Below are 17384 nucleotides of genomic sequence, written 5' to 3' on the forward strand. Positions count from 1 at the left end.
CTGTACCTGACATTATTGCCAGTTTAGAATTTCACTTGAGAATCAGTTTAGTGGGGGGGGGTTCAGTTTTTGAATCTGAACAGCTTCTTAGGGGGGGAACCACGATGAGCTCTTATCACAGAAACACATAACTACAGGCAAAACTTTTTTATTTTTTAGTTTTGGATAGAGTGGAGAGGGATTAGACCCCTGTCAGGTTTTTATTGCTGTCTGTACACCTGCTGGATGGTTCACCTTCTATATTTGTCTTGTTTACTGTTATCACCAAAAGTAAAAGAAAATCCCAAATTCTGGATTGCCACCAGAACAGGAATAGAGGAGAAATCTTCCAATGGGGACACTAGTTCTTGTGACAACAGTGGATTCCCTGACTTTGGAGGGATTTTCTCTCACTTCTTGTTTTGGCTATGGGACAGGAAGTGAAGGTAAATCTCCCTAATGGGACACCAAGGTCACTAACTCCATTTCAGCAAAATGGGGACGCCCCTTTGAAACAGGGGTGTGGGTGGCGTGGCGCAGGATTGAGAATCCACACATATACAGTCCAATGAGAGTGCCAAACAGGGCAAAATATCTTTTTCTGGGGGGTTCAGCTTTGGGGACTCACAGGAAAAATATAAGGTTGTGTCTACCTCCCCTTTCCTCAGTACAGATCTCCCACTCAGTACAGCCCCCCCTTTCATAAAACACACATACCAGACCATGTGGATGGAGACAAGGAGAATCAGCCGCCATTGCTCTGAACTGACAGGCTGCAGGCGCCTGTTTTGGGTGCCTGGTGCAGCTGTCAGCACTAGTTGCTGTACTGTGCCATGGACACTCTGGGAAAGGGTTGGACCCCCCTGTTTCCCCCCTTATCTACACCCCTGCCAAACGACTATCCAAGTACCCAAAGATTTTAATGATAACATTGGTTCATAGAAAAAAAACTCCCACTTCATCCAAGTCTAGGAATTTTGGCTGTGCTTGCACATATAAGCAGATACCAGATAGATCCGATTTGTGGTTTTCTGATAGAACGGTTTCAGAAAACACGTTATGCAAGTGCAGCAAAGGAGAACAATGTCCCCTTGTGGGGATTTAAATAGAAATAATGGCCTTGAACACTCTCTCTAGGTTGTGGGCACCAGCTTGAGCTGTGCAGGATCAAAGTTCAGCTTTTCAGCTGACTTTTTTTTGGCTTGCTGTGTGATGGTAAGACTTTGGAGTGCAGTCTCGTGCTTTCATGTGGGTTGTTTTCCTAACCATCCTGATGAAGCTTGGTGCCAGTGTATGTCCTGGTGGTCCTCCAGGCTGGCCAAGCTCGGTGAATAGTGACCGTTCTCATCCCTGCTCAGCCATGGACTACTTCACCTTACATACACTTTTTTATTGTGAAAAGTCTCTATTGCTTTTGTAAGTCAACTCCTTCGTTAGAGTGAAGAGTATGCTTGAATGTGGTTAATGGGCACAAAAATCACACACAAAAAAACAAAACAAAAAAACAAAAACAAGACAAAACAAAAGAACAATAAAACCATGAACAAAAAATAATTAGATACAGCTGCCTGAAAACTAGTAACTCATGTGTCCTTCAGGACAGAGAACATAATTAAAACAATTCACACAACATTTTAAAGTTACATAGTCAGGTTGAAAAAAAAAACAAAGTCCATCTAGTTCAACCAATAAAAGGAAAAAAAAATAATCCATACAATCCCATCTACACAATCTCTACCAGTGATGGCGAACCTTGGCACCCCAGATGCTCCACTACACTGCAGAGTGCAGGAACATCATGTAGTTCCAAAACATCTGGGGTGCCAAGGTTCGCCATCACTGATCTATACACACAGTTAATCCAGGAAGGCGAAAGAATTCCTTCCTGATCGCCAAAAGGCAATCGGATATTCCCTGGATCAACTTTACCTATAAAAATTAGTACCCAGTTATATTATGTACATTTAGGAAAGAATCCAGGCCTTTTTTAAAGCAATCTACTGAGCTGGCCAGAACCACCTCTGGAGGGAGTCTATTCCACATGTTCACAGCTCTTACTGTGAAGAAACCTTTCCGTATTTGGAGATTAAATCTCTTTTCCTCTAAATGTAAAGAGTGCCCCCTTATTCTCTGTGATGACCTTAAAGTAAGTAACTCATCACCAAGTTCACTATATGGACCACTTATGTATTTGTACATGTTGATCATATCCCCCATTAATCTCCTCTTCTAAAGAGAGAATCAATTCAGTTCCTCTAATCTTTTCTCATAGCTGAGCTCCTCCATGCCTCTTATCAGTTTGGTTGCCCTTCTCTGCACTTTCTCCAGTTCCCTGATATCCTTTTTGTGATTTGGTGCCCAAAACTGAACTGCATATTCCAGATGAGAATAAAATATGAACCCTTGCGCTAAAGATTATATGTGCAAATAAATAATTGATCAGAGCCTCCCCCCTCAAAGTATACACATACTGTCAATGGTGGAGAAGGATCTGGGGGGTTTTGGTAGATCATAAGCTTAATAATAGCATGAGCGATAGAGATAGAGATAGAGATAGAGATAGAGATAAAGATAGAGAGATCATTTTACCCCTGTACAAATCATTACTAAGACCTCATCTGGAATATTGTAAACAAAGAAAGGGGGCGTTAGTAATATATTGTGGAAACCATATTCTGCAACTTAAAGTGGTTGTAAACTCTATACAACTGTTTTTACCTACAGGTAAGACTATATTAAGGCTTACCTGTAGGTGCTGGAAATATCTCCAAAACCTGCACGGTTTAGGAGATATTTACAATATACATGTGCGCCGACGTCATCGGTGCATGCACACTTTAGAAAGGGCACGATCGTGGCGGTTTCTAAAGGGATCATGCTGTGACTGGCGGCTCCCGCGTGCATGCCTAGGAGTGAAGTCATGCGCTCCGGCCAGTCACAGAGCCGGAGTCTGCAGCCCCGGAAGGAAAAGGGGTGAATATGGATGCTTCCAGCCAGCGGGGACAGCAGCGACATCGCAGGCTTCGACAGTGCATTGAGGTCGGCTCGTAAATTGGAGACATCCTGTAAGGACGTTATTCCACTGCATAGCTTGGTGTCATCTGCAAACACTGAAATGGTACTTTTAATCCCAGACCCTATATCATTAATAAAGTTATTAAAAAGTAAGGGTTCCAGCACTGAGCCTTGGGGTACACCACTAATAACCTTAGACCATTCAGAGTATGAATCATTAAAGTGACTGTAAAGTCTTGTTTTTTTTCTCTATGCAAGTTGAAAACGTAACGCGTACGGACGGTCGTGACGTCACCCGCAGCCATCGCTGTCTGTTTACATACACGCTGTTTTCACCGGGCACTCGGTTACAAGTGCCTTACTTGTGAGTTTTATTCCATTCATTTTATCCTTAATAAATTGTATATACATGCAGAGAGCACTATGTGTTGTTTTTTATTTTTATGATATATGTGGCTTTGGAGTAGAGATCGATGATTGATTTACCCAACCATAAGGAGATCCCTAGGATATTATTGTGGATTTAGCATTTGATACTCCGTGTGGGAACGTGTGGCAGACCCTCTATAATGAAAGGGTCCACTTAGTGAGGTGAGCTGCCATCTCTATCATTGGTGGAGGTTTGATTTTTCCACGAAGTCACCTGCATGCAATATCTATAGTACATCACTGAAGACATTACGGATTGTTTTTAATTGATTTATGGACATTTTTTGTTCTATATTATTTCTTTGTTTTATCAGCGCTGCACCGTTCTTAATATGTATGTTATACTTGTCTCCTCTGTTGCAGTGGATTTGCACAGAGCAGCCCAGATCCTCCTCTTCTTGTGTGCCTCTTCTATGCTCCTGGCCCCTCCGTCCTGTTCAGTTCCCCCACATCAAGCAGCTTGGTATGGGGGCACTCAAGCCAAGTCACAGCTCCCGGTGTCCATTCAGACACGGAACTGTGGTTCGGCCCCGCCCGCTCACTATCCTGGCTGGCAAACTGACTTTGACAGCAGCGGGAGCCAATAGCACCGCTGCTGTGTTTCAACCAATCAGGAGGGAGAGTCCCGGACAGCCAAGACACTTGTGGACATCGCTGGACAGAGAATTAGTTACCTGGGCTCAGGTAAGTAGTAGGGGGTGCTGGAGCAGCTGCTGCACACAGAAGGCTTTTGATCTTAATGCATAGAATGCATTAAGATAAAAAAAAATTCTGACTTTACAAACCCTTTAACCACTACTCTCTAGCCTGTAGACTTTACCTTACACATTAGCCGAGTGTGGGGAACTGTGTCAAACGCTTTTGCAAAATCCAAGTATACCCCACAGCCACCCCTCTGTCCAAGGTTTTACTTACCTCCTCATAAAAAGAAATCAGATTTGTTTGACAACTTCTGTCTTTCACGAATCCATGCTCTCTGTTGCTTAAAATATTTTTTCCAGCAAGAACTCATCTAGGTGGTCTTTTATTAAACACTCCAGTATCTTCCCAACTATAGAAATTAAACTATGTCTATATTTACTTGGTAAAGACTTTGATCTCTTATAATATAGGTACCACTTTGGCCTTACACCATTGTTTCTCAACTAAATCTGTCTGGGAGCAGGAACCAGACTGTCTACTAAATTCTTTTATTAAAAGGGAAAAGCCTTTTAAGCCACACTTTTGCACTGCGGTAGTGTGCAGGTCTTCTGGTACAGATTCCTCTCCGGCAAGGAGAACACTGAGTAACACAGTAGGGACATCACCAAATTTTACTCTTAATTTCATAAGATTAGCAGTCGGGGGCACAGTGCCTTAGATGATCTCATGCAGCAGATATACAGCAATGAGGTTGGGCACATTTTTCAGAAGAAATAAAAAAAAAATATATATATATATATATATATATATATATATATATATATATATATATATATATATATATATATATATATATATATATATATATATATATATATAAAAAAACGGAAAATTGTATACTCACCTTTCCGTAATTTTCCTTTCCTGTCGCATCTTCATGGCAGCATACACGTTGGGTTGTGACTCCGCCTCCACAACCTGATAGGACCACATAGCTATAAATTAGAGAGTAGACACCTGCCCCAGTATTCTCTGTAAATATATACACATGTCACCTTAGAGGGTGGGTGATTGTATGCTGCCATGAAGATGCGACAGGAAAGGAAAATTACGGAAAGGTGAGTATACAATTTTCCGTTTTCCTGTCGCATCATGGCAGCATACACGTTGGGGAGTAACTCGCCAAACTGGGTGGGAATGCAAAATCAAAATTTATTGACAAGAAACAGAAGAATTGGCCTGTATAACGGCCCTCCCAAATTCAACTGCTGCTAAACGTGCAGCGTCTATTCTATAATGAGAAATGAAGGTATTCCTCGAAGACCAAGTGGCCGCTCTACAAATGGTTTCCGCTGAGACTTTACAGTAAGCTGCCCATGAAGTAGCCATTGCCCTGGTGGAATGCGCTCTTAGATCTCCCGGAATCTGCAAGGTGCTTAGGGAGTAGGCCTTCTTGATAGCTTTCACGAGCCATGAGGCGATGGTACGGGCAGAAGCTGCCTGGCCCTTCCTGAACCCATGTGGGATGACTAAAAGGTTCTCGCACTTCCTGAATGGCTTGGTTACCGAAAGGTAATGGAGAATGTTGCCCTTGACATCCAAGGGATGAGGGACGCCCTGATCCGTGATCAAAGCCGGGAGGTCAATCTCCTGGTTAAAGTGGAACGCAGAGGAGACCTTTGGGATAAACCTGTCTGAAGGCTTCAGGGTTAGTCTGTCTGGGTAAACCATCAGATACGGTTCTTTGATCAGCAAGGCTTGCATTTCTGAGACCCTCTTCGCTGATGTGATGGCAATTAGGAAAGACACCTTTAGAGTCAGGTCCCAGAGGGAGGTATTCTCAAGGGGGAAGAATGGTTCTCCGGATAAAACCTCTAGGACAGTTGATAGGTCCCATGTTGGAAATGAAGGTTTCCTGGGTGGTCTTAGCTTCAGGCAGGCTTTTTGAAATTGCACCACCAGAGGGTTAAGTGCCCATCTGACCCCTGTCAAGGCAGAGATGGCAGAGACTTGGACTTTCAGGGTGTTGGACCTAAGGCCTTTGTCTAGACCTGACTGAAGGAACTCAAGCACTTGTACTGCTGATGGGGAAGACGGGTCCCAACCTTGTTCCTGAGCAAAGGAAGAGAATCTTTCCCAGATTCTCTCGTAGGTGCTATTCGTGGAGGATTTCCTGGCTTGAAGCAGGGTATCGACTACCTTCTGAGAACATCCTTGCTCTAGGAACCTAGACCTTTCAGTCTCCAGGCCGCTAGGTGCAATCTCTCTGGATTCGGATGTAGTAGCTGGCCCTGGGTTAGTAGATCCGTTGTTACCGGGAGTGGAAGTGGATCCGCTGTGCTCAGTTGCAGGAGGGTGGTGAACCAAGGCCTCCGTGGCCAAAAGGGAATCACGGCTAGTACTAGAGCTGTTGAGTGTTTGAGCCTCAGAAGGAACTTGGCTATCAGTGGGGTTGGTGGAAAAATGTAGCCTAGGTGAAAGTTCCAGGCGTGCTGGAGACAATCCGTACCCTCCGCTGTGGGGAAGGGATTCCTCGACAGAAACCTCTGACACTTCTTGTTCTCTGGTGTTGCTGCGAGGTCTATGTCTGGATGACCCCATGTCTGGCATATGAGGGCAAAGGCCTGTGGGCTTAGACACCACTCGTTGTTGGAAACGAATGTTCTGCTGAGGGAGTCCGCCAGTAAGTTCTGAACCCCCGGAATATAGGTCGCCTTCAGGTCCCACAGGTTCAGTTGAGCCCATTGCATCACCGGACCGACTTCCCGCATCATGGAGATGCTCTTGGTACCCCCCTGCCTGTTGATATAGGCTACCGCCACTCGGTTGTCCATTTGAATGAGGACTTGTTTCCCTCTCAGGAGTGGACTGAATGCCAAGAGGGCTCGGAAGGCTGCCTTCATCTCTAGGATGTTCGATACTACATCCTTGGTTTTGAAGGGCCAGCGGCCCTGAGCTGCATAGTGTAGGTAGTGTGCCCCCCATCCTTCCAGACTGGCGTCTGAAGTTACTACCTCCTGGTGGAGGGTGACTATCTGCTTGCACCTGCTGAGGTTGTCGGGGTGGGTCCACCACCGTAAAGATAGCCTGGCTTCCTCTGGGATGCGAATCAATTGGGACATGGACCATCCGTCCCACTGGCGCAGGAAGGAGGCTTGTAGGGGTCTGGTATTCCATTGCGCCCATCTGACCATTGGAATGGTTGCCGATAGGGAACCTAGGAGGCTGAGGTATGCTCTGGCCGGCAGACATGACGCTGGGATAGCCTCTTTCACTTTCTGAATGAGTAGGGACGATTTCTCCCTTGGTAACTCCACTGTGTTCGCTCGGGTGTCCAGTTCGGCTCCCAGGAAGACCATCCTTTGGGTAGGTTGGGTGTTGCTTTTCTGCCAATTGATTATCCATCCTAAACTCATTAGGGTGGAAACCAGGATCTCGCGATGTTGGACGAGTGATTCCTGGCTGCTTGAGAGGAGGAGGATGTCGTCCAGGTAATGGTGGACCCTTAGACCTTCCTCCCTCAAAAAAGCTATTGCTGGTAGTAGCACCTTCGTGAATGTTCTGGGGGCTGATGAGATGCCAAAGGGAAGGCTTCGAAACTGGAAGTGCCCCTGACCCACCGAGAATCGTAGGAATTTCTGGAATGCCCCGTGGATCGGAATATGCAGGTAGGCGTCCTGGAGATCTATGGAGAGCATCCAGTCCCCCAGATTTATAGCCTGCAGGATAGACTGCAAGCTCTCCATCCTGAATGACTCCACTCTGATGGACCTGTTGAGGTTCTTTAGGTCTAGAACCGGACGAAGGTCTCCTGACTTCTTCTTGACGAGAAATAATGGAGAGTAGAATCCTCTGCCTCGTTGTGCCAGTGGAACCTCTACTATTGCTCGTTTTTGGAGAAGATCTTGGATGTAGTTCAGTAACGACAACCTTTTTTCTCGAGATGGGGGAATACGGGTGGGGTAGAACTGATCCCCTGGGGGCCGGTTTTTGAAGGACCACCTGTGGCCGAAGGTGATAGTGGCCAGGGTCCAGGTATCCCTTATGGTTTCCGCCCAGACCAGCTTGAAACTGGAGAGTCTTGCTCCCACTACCGCTGGTCGGACGGGCGCACCTTCAAAAGGGCTTCTGGTCACTGGAAGCAGGCGCCTTAGGCTTCTGAAACTTCATGAAGGAGGTTTGAGGGTTCTTCCAGCTCCTTCTATACTCCTTGCCTGGTCTGTATGCTCTCGCATCCCTATACCTCTCTGGGAGGTTCCGCTTAAAGGGAGGAGGTCTCTGTTGCTTGGGTCTCCTGTCTGAGGGGATGAGCCCGGACTTTCCGCCGGTTACTTTGGAGATGGCTGTGTCTAGTTTTGTTCCGAAGAGGTGCTCACCATCAAACGGAATACGACACCAGTTGGATTTGGAAGCTGGATCCGCCGTCCAGGGCTTTAGCCATAATGCTCTTCTGGCTGTTACTGAAGCCAGCATAGATTTAGATGCAGACCTGATAGTGTCGACTGAAGCTTCAGCCACAAAGTCGCCCGCCAGGCTTAACTCTTGCAACGCCTTTACTATTGATTCTTGGTCTGCCCCCTCTGATACAAGCTTTTCCGTGCTTGTGGACCAGCTCGAGATGGCTCTTCCTACTGCAGCAAGTGCTATTGCAGGTCTGCAGGCGCCTCCAGCCGACAGGTAAGCCCGCTTGAGATCCGTGTCGATCTTTCTGTCGAGGACATCTCTAAACGTTACCGCGTCTTCTAACGGGAGGGTAACATGTCTGGCTAGGCGCATCAGGGATGCATCCACTACCGGAGGGGACACCAGAGGGTTCACCTTAGGCTCCTTGAGTGGGTATAACTTCAGTAGTCTGTTATTCAGACTAGACTTCTTTTCTGGTCTCTGCCATTCTTCTTTGATCAGGTCCTCAAGTTCTTCAATGAACGGGAAGGATTCCGGATCCTTTCTAAGCTGAGGAAAATACTTCCTCTGCTTCGGTTGGGCTTGCTGGGGTTCCTCCCAACCTATCGCCTCCTTAACCGATTTTATAAACGGTTCTACCAGACTGAAGTCGAATCCGGCCGATACCTCCAGACCCTCATTATCCGACAGGGAGTCTTGCTCCTTCGATGTGCTAGCCCGGGCTGGAGAGGTAGTGGTAGAGAAATCCACCTCGGATACCGAGGCCTGGGGGGCTACGGCCCCTGCTGAATCTCCGACCTCCGAGATTCTCTCTCTTGCGGCCTCTTCCCGGCATGTCTGACAGACCAGTTTTCCTGGAAGAGCCGCTGCGCCGCAAACCCAGCATGCGTTCCCGGCAGGACGGGAGTGGCGTGCAGGGGAACGATGCCTGCGTGAAGGCGATCTTCTGTGGCGGGATCGGCCGTGTCTAGAGCGCGACCGGGAGCGGCTTCTTCTGCGGCTTCCTCTCGAGCGGCTTCTTCTGTGATAGGAGCGGCTCCTTCTATGTCTGGAGCGACTTCTCCTGCGTGAGGACTCTCTTTGTCTTGAGGCAGACGTTCTTGAAGACCTGGTAGGGCTGACCAATTTAGGCAGCGTTAGTAGTGCTCTCTTTTTCGATCTTCAATACTTACATTTGTCTTCCCCCCCCTTACCTAATAGGCTGACGGTGATCTGCTGGGGCAGCGGTCTCCATGGAGAGAAAGCGGACTGGAAACCTGCAGTGAGAAACAATAAACAGCGCTATGCAGAGGAGGCTTCAGAGGGAGCAGGAATCCTGACTTAAAGGCAGTATAAAGGAAGGCCACTTACCTTTGTAGAGCGCTTGGAGTCCAAACAGACAATCTGTCATGCATAGACAATCAGCAGCAGCAAATGCAGCTACTGCTGGGCTTTTAAATCCGCCGCCATTAGCGTCGGACGCTCGCGCATGCGCAGTAGCGCCGCAAGACACCCGGCGCCATCTTGGAAGCTGGAAAGCAGCCCAGCGGTGCCCAAAACGACGTACCGCGCATGCGCGAGGACGCCGAGAACACTCGGCGCTCCGGAGAGCAAATCAGGAGAACCACAGAGCCCAGCAGACGGGCAGAGGCACTGGTAGGAGAGGGGGAAAGAGGGGGGGAGACCGCTGCACACAACTAAGCCTGTTTAAGGCTTATTTCATGAGGCCACAATGAAGTTTTCCTGGCCATTCCTCCAGCAAGCCTGTTTAAGGCTTTTGTGGGCTGCTGCACTTGAAGCCTGTTTAAGGCTTATACTTGTGGTCAGACAGCTGAATGAGATGAGAGTATGCCCCTGAGATCACCAGAGTGGGGCTCCTTCCATTTAGCTCGTTTAGAGGCTGTACAAGAAGGACTTCCATCCAGGAGAGGCTAGAACCTGGCTGGGGCGAAGCGGTAAGGGGGTGCTGATCCGTGCGTCCTGACAGGTGAGGAAAAATAAGAGAATACTGGGGCAGGTGTCTACTCTCTAATTTATAGCTATGTGGTCCTATCAGGTTGTGGAGGCGGAGTCACAACCCAACGTGTATGCTGCCATGAAGATGCGACAGGAAAGGTACATTTTCCAGGGTACTGCTTAGGCAAAATAAATAGTTCTGGGTGTTAACTATGAGATGCACCTGTGCAGCTTGCTTTTCCCAGGTGCCTAGTCTCAGGCTCGATTCACACCTATGCATGTTGCTTTTGAGCGTTTTTGGAGGTTTTTTTTTCATGCTTGGCACGTTTTTGAGCAGCGTTTTTGTAGCGTTTTTGCGGCGTTTTTGCGGCGTTTTTGCCGCGATTTGCGTTTTGCGTTTTTTTTTTTTTTTTTTTTTCTTTTTTTTTTTTACAATCTTAAAAAAAAAATTACAAAAAAAAAAAAAAAAAAACGGCAAAAACGCACCAAAAACGCTGCAAAAACGCTGCAAAAACGGTGCACTTGCGTTTTTGATGCTTGTCCATTGAAATCCATTACATGCAAAACGCTGCTTTTTGCATGAAAAAAAGTCCCCGACCCTTTCCAAAAACGCAGAGATACAAAAAAGCATTGATGTGAACATGTTCCATAGGAACCCATGTTAAAAAATTCCCATGCATTTCTGCAAAATGCAAAATGCATCAAAAAACGCGCTAGTGTGAATGGAGCCTCATTGAGCCCTTCACTTCCCACAATTTCAGTAGTCATAAACAGAGGCATATGCCTAGCCCAGCTCAAAAGACTTTGTCAAGTGGCTTGGCAGTTTTGTGGGTGATAAGTCACTGATTAGGGGATAAGTGAATAAAGGGATATATTTAGACCTATGTTTTGTGATCACTTGTCATAAATTGCCTACAATTAATATGCCACAGCGAGTTGTGGTTTCATTACTTTGAATGGAATCCCAGTGCATTAGACCAGGGGTGCCCAAACTTTCTAAACTAAGGGTCAGTTTACTGTCCTTCAGACTTTAGAGGGGCCGGACTGTGGCCTGTGGGAGACAAACATACCCCAATGTCAGAGGGAGTAAAAAGATTATGTAGCACCTGCAGTCAGTAGGAGGAGGAATAGTGCCACATCATTAGTACCAGTGGGAGGAATAGTGCTCCATTGTTAGTGCCAGTGGAAGGAATGCTGCCCCATCGTCAGTGTGAAAAATTGTGCCCCATCATTAGTGTCAGTAGGAGGAATGATGCCCTGTCGTTGGTGTCTGTGGGAGGAATAGTGCCTCATCGTTGGTGACAATGGGAGGAATAGTGCCCCATCTTTGGTATCAGTAGGAGGAATAGCGCTCCTTTGTTGGTGTCAGTGGACAGAATAGTGTCACATCATTGGTATCAGTGGAAGATAAAAGGTCCTGTCATTGGTGTCACAGAAGGAATAGTGTCCCATTCTTGGTGTCAGTGGAAGGAATAGCGCTTCATTACTGGTAATTCTTGGTGTCAGTGGAAGGAATAGCGCTTCATTACTGGTAACAGTGGAAGATAAAAGACCCTGTCATTGGTGTTATGGAAGGAATAGTGCCCCATTCTTGGTGTCAGTGGAAGGAATAGCGCTTCATTACTGGTAACGGTGGAAGATAAAAGACCCTGTCATTGGTGTTATGGAAGGAATAGTGCCCCATTCTTGATGTCTGTGAAAGAAATAGTGCCTCATATCAGTGGGAGAAACAGTGCCCCAAGGGCCACAGTTTGGAGACCACTGTATTAGGCAAATGCGCCTGAAAGCATCAGCCTTGCAGTGCTTCACAACACACGGTAGCACACTCTGAAGCAGAACAAAAGAAAGAGTGCTGGACCGAAATATCTGGAGGTCTATGTTGATCCTGGGAACTTTATTGAACAATAAATACGTAAATACAAAAAGGGAAAGAAAAAAGATGAGGTTATCTAACAGGATTCCTTACAGGGTCTTCCCACATTACAATGTTCTTTGGAGTTCTGCACTGTGAGGGCCTCTAGTGGTCAGTTCACAGAAACACATTTTAGATGTACTGAATGGGAAGTTCAAATATAAATGAATAGGTGAATGTAAAAGCAGCTTCATAGAGCATTGACTTTAGTGGCTGGAGGAATATATTATTACTGAGCCAGTAGTTTGAACAAAGACAGATCAATACCTAACCCTGTATAGTTAAAGTATAACCAAAAGCAATTTTTAAATTTTAGTTTTGGATAGAGTGGAGAGGGATTAGAACACCAGTCAGTTTTTATTGTTGTCTGTGCCCCTGTTATGTTCTCTATTTGCCCTGTTTACCATTATCACTGAAAGAAAAAGAAAAATTCCTACATTTTTGAGGTATCATTAAAACAGGAATAGGTGAAATCTTCCAATAGGAACAATCAGGAATTCCCACACTTTGGAGGCAATTTCCTCTCACTTTCTGTTGTGGCTACGGGACAGGAAGTCAAGGAAAATTTCCTCAATGGGACACAGATGACAAAAAAAATATTTGACAGGGGTTATAACCCTCCCTTTCTCTATCCAAAAATGAAGAAAAAAGTTTTGCCTATAATTCTACTTCAAAGTGAATTGCTGGGAGCAGGGTAATATATGATTTAAATGATTTTATTTCTTCTCTGGGGTGCCAGTTGTTTTCTTTACACACATTTTTAAATACATTTTTCAGCTTTCAGTGCTGTTACACTTTGAATGACAATGGCGCGGTCATGCAACGCTGTATCCATATAAAAAAAGTTATCATTTTATTCACACAACTAGAGCATTCTTTTGGTGGCATGTAATCACCACTGGGTTTTTTATTTTTTGTGAAATAAACAAAAATTATCGAAATTTTAAAAACAAAAGCATTTTTCTTTGTTTCTGTTATAACATTTTGCAAATAAATAATCGTTCTTCATAAATTTAGGCCAAACTGTATTCTGCTACATTTCTTTGGTGAAAAAACCCCAAATCAGTGTATATTATTTAGCCTGTAGGAAAGTTATAGAGTCCACAAACTATGGTGCAGTATACTGCATATCTGAAAATTGATCAATCCTGATATCCCAACAGTTTATCTCATTTCTTAAAGCCCGAAAATGCCAGGACAGTACAGAACACCCCCCAAAATTAACCTTTTTTTTGGACAGTAGATTGTCCAACATATTTAGTAAGTGGCATGGTGATTTTTTTAAAGTTGCATTTCTTTAGAAAATTAACAAAATCTTTTAAAAATATTTTTTCACAATTTTTTTATTTTTATTTTTTTACATACTGTTACCAGTGCAGTACAGAGTCACCATATAACTGACGTGGTGGTGATCACAGACACTGACTGGTGAGAGTATGTAAAAAAAATATTAAAAAAAATGTTTTTTTTTTAAATATTTTTTCTTTTTTATTACATTTATTTTCTTCTTTTCAATGTTTTTTTATTTTTTTTACATATTGTGACCAAAGCAATACAGTAAGTCCCCTACATACTAATATTCAACTTGTGAACTTTCAAAGATGCTCTTACAAATGAGCTCCCAGAATAGAACCCGTTAGTAAGTAGGGGACTTACTGTACAGTATTACCATATTAACACTGTACTACTCTGCAAAGGTGATCAGGTTTTTTTTTTTTTTTTTTACACATCACTGTTGTAAATAACCATTTTTCTAAATGAAATCCATTCATTCATTATGAAGTATGGTGTATAGCTGTGATTGGTACTGTCTCTACCATGTGATTACTGTGACCAATCACAGAGATCAACACAATAGTATACGAGTGGCATGAATTGAAGCCATTCAATAACCCCCAGCACTGGTGTCGGTGGACGCAATAATAACCCCCAGCACTGGTGTCGGTGGACGCAATGATAACCCCCAGCACTGGTGTCGGTGGACGCAATAATAACCCCCAGCACTGGTGTCGGTGGACGCCATAACAACCCCCAGCACTGGTGTCGGTGGACGCCATAACAACCCCCAGCACTGGTGTCGGTGGACACAATAATAACCCCCAGCACTGGTGTCGGTGGACGCCATAACAACCCCCAGCACTGGTGTCGGTGGACGCCATAACAACCCCCAGCACTGGTGTCGGTGGACACAATAATAACCCCCAGCACTGGTGTTGGTGGACGCAAAAATAACCCCCAGCACTGGTGCCGGTGGATGCAATAATAACCCCCAGCACTGGTCCCGGTGGACGCCATAATAACCCCCAGCACTGGTGCCGGTGGACGCCATAACAACCCCCAGCACTGGTGTCAGTGGACGCAAAAATAACCCCCAGCACTGGTGCCGGTGGACGCAATAATAACCCCCAGCACTGGTTCCGGTGGACGCAATAATAACCCCCAGCACTGGTGCCGGTGGACGCCATAACAACCCCCAGCACTGGTGCCGGTGGACGCCATAACAACCCCCAGCACTGGTGTCGGTGGACGCCATAACAACCCCCAGCACTGGTGTCGGTGGACGCAATAATAACCCCCAGCACTGGTGTCGGTGGATGCCATAACAACCCCCAGCACTGGTGGCGGTGGACACAATAATAACCCCCAGCACTGGTGTCGGTGGACGCAAAAATAACCCCCAGCACTGGTGCCGGTGGACGCAATAATAACCCCCAGCACTGGTCCCGGTGGACGCCATAATAACCCCCAGCACTGGTGCCGGTGGACGTCATAACAACCCCCAGCACTGGTGTCGGTGGACGCAAAAATAACCCTGAGCACTGGTGCCGGTGGACGCAATAATAACCCCCAGCACTGGTCCCGGTGGACGCAATAATAACCCCCAGCACTGGTGTCGGTGGACGCCATAACAACCCCCAGCACTGGTGCCGGTGGATGCCATAACAACCCCCAGCACTGGTGTCGGTGGACGCAATAATAACCCCCAGCACTGGTGTCGGTGGACGCAATAATAACCCCCAGCACTGGTCCCGGTGGACGCAATAATAACCCCCAGCACTGGTCCCGGTGGACGCAATAATAACCCCCAGCACTGGTCCCGGTGGACGCCATAATAACCCCCAGCACTGGTGTCGGTGGATGCAATAATAACCCCCAGCACTGGTCCCGGTGGACGCAATAATAACCCCCAGCACTGGTCCCGGTGGACGCCATAACAACCCCCAGCACTGGTGTCAGCGGACGCAATAATAACCCCCAGCACTGGTGTCGGTGGATGCAATAATAACCCCCAGCACTGGTGTCGGTGGACGCAATAATAACCCCCAGCACTGGTCCCGGTGGACGCCATAACAACCCCCAGCACTGGTGTCAGCGGACGCAATAATAACCCCCAGCACTGGTGTCGGTGGATGCAATAATAACCCCCAGCACTGGTGTCGGTGGACGCCATAACAACCCCCAGCACTGGTGCCGGTGGATGCCATAACAACCCCCAGCACTGGTGTCGGTGGACGCAATAATAACCCCCAGCACTGGTGTCGGTGGACGCAATAATAACCCCCAGCACTGGTCCCGGTGGACGCAATAATAACCCCCAGCACTGGTCCCGGTGGACGCAATAATAACCCCCAGCACTGGTCCCGGTGGACGCCATAATAACCCCCAGCACTGGTGTCGGTGGATGCAATAATAACCCCCAGCACTGGTCCCGGTGGACGCAATAATAACCCCCAGCACTGGTCCCGGTGGACGCCATAACAACCCCCAGCACTGGTGTCAGCGGACGCAATAATAACCCCCAGCACTGGTGTCGGTGGATGCAATAATAACCCCCAGCACTGGTGTCGGTGGACGCAATAATAACCCCCAGCACTGGTGTCGGTGGAGGCAATAATAACCCCCAGCACTGGTCCCGGTGGACGCAATAATAACCCCCAGCACTGGTGCCGGTGGACGCCATAACAACCCCCAGCACTGGTGTCGGTGGACGCAATAATAACCCCCAGCACTGGTGTCGGTAAATCACAGCCAGTGAGACAATAAAGAGAGAGTGGGGGATGGGCCAGAGCAGCGCTCTGTGTGTGTGAATGGAGGCTTGCTATTGAGTGCACTTGGCGGGGGGGGGGAGCAAGGACTGCTGGCAGGGGACCCAAAAAAGAAGAGGATCGGGGCTGATCTGTGCAAAACCATTACATAGAGCAGGTAAGTATAACATGTTTGTTTTTAAATTACAACCTTTAGAAACGCTTTAAATGATGTACATGTGTAGGTGGCTGCGGTGTGGCATGGTGCTCCCTTGTTGCAGGTCCACATTGGGCCCAACTTATGTTCTTGTGCAGGCCCACTGCATTTTGAAAACGGCCCCTGCTATGTACAGATCCCTGCCAGACACTCCTACCAGCCATGATCTGCCTGCATTGCATAGAGAAGCAAAGAGACCCAGCGATGAAGTTACTGAGTCTAAAATAAGGTATGTAATTAAAAAAAAAAAAAAAAAAAATCAAAAATGCAATGAGGATGTTGAAACAGGAAAGACAAAATATAATGTTATTCCGTTTCAGTGGGTGACTTGGAACAAGGATACAGCAACAGAAGTTGGAATTGCTCATTTGAATACTTGTTGCAAATCAGTGGCTTGGAGTGCGCCGAGGCCGGTGTATTAGCATGGCAGCCAAACAACTAGCATTTTCAGACAGCAGTCAGCTAATATATCTGAGTAAAAGTTTCCTGCACACCGCTCCCTCCACTGTTTCTCCAAATAAGGGTGGGAGTGCCGTCCGCCATCACCCCTGCGGGAGATGGACCTTACCTTAGGAGGCGGGGGGGAGGAAGAGCTGGGCCGTTGCTTCTCCTCCCACGTGAGCAGAAAGTGTGTCCTGAGACACGATAGGCCAGGGAGTCCTAAGTCTCAGGACCCGCTTCCTGATTGGCCGGGAGGAGAAGCAGGAAGACATTAGCTCAGGCGTCTCAAACTGGCAGCCCTCCAGCTTTTGCGAAACTACAAGTCCCATCATGCCTCTGCCTGTGGGAGTCATGCTTGTAACTGTCAGTCTTGCAATGCCTCATG

Source organism: Aquarana catesbeiana, linkage group LG09 (assembly GCF_042186555.1).
Source record: "Aquarana catesbeiana isolate 2022-GZ linkage group LG09, ASM4218655v1, whole genome shotgun sequence".
In the NCBI taxonomy this organism is placed as follows: Eukaryota; Metazoa; Chordata; class Amphibia; order Anura; family Ranidae; genus Aquarana; species Aquarana catesbeiana.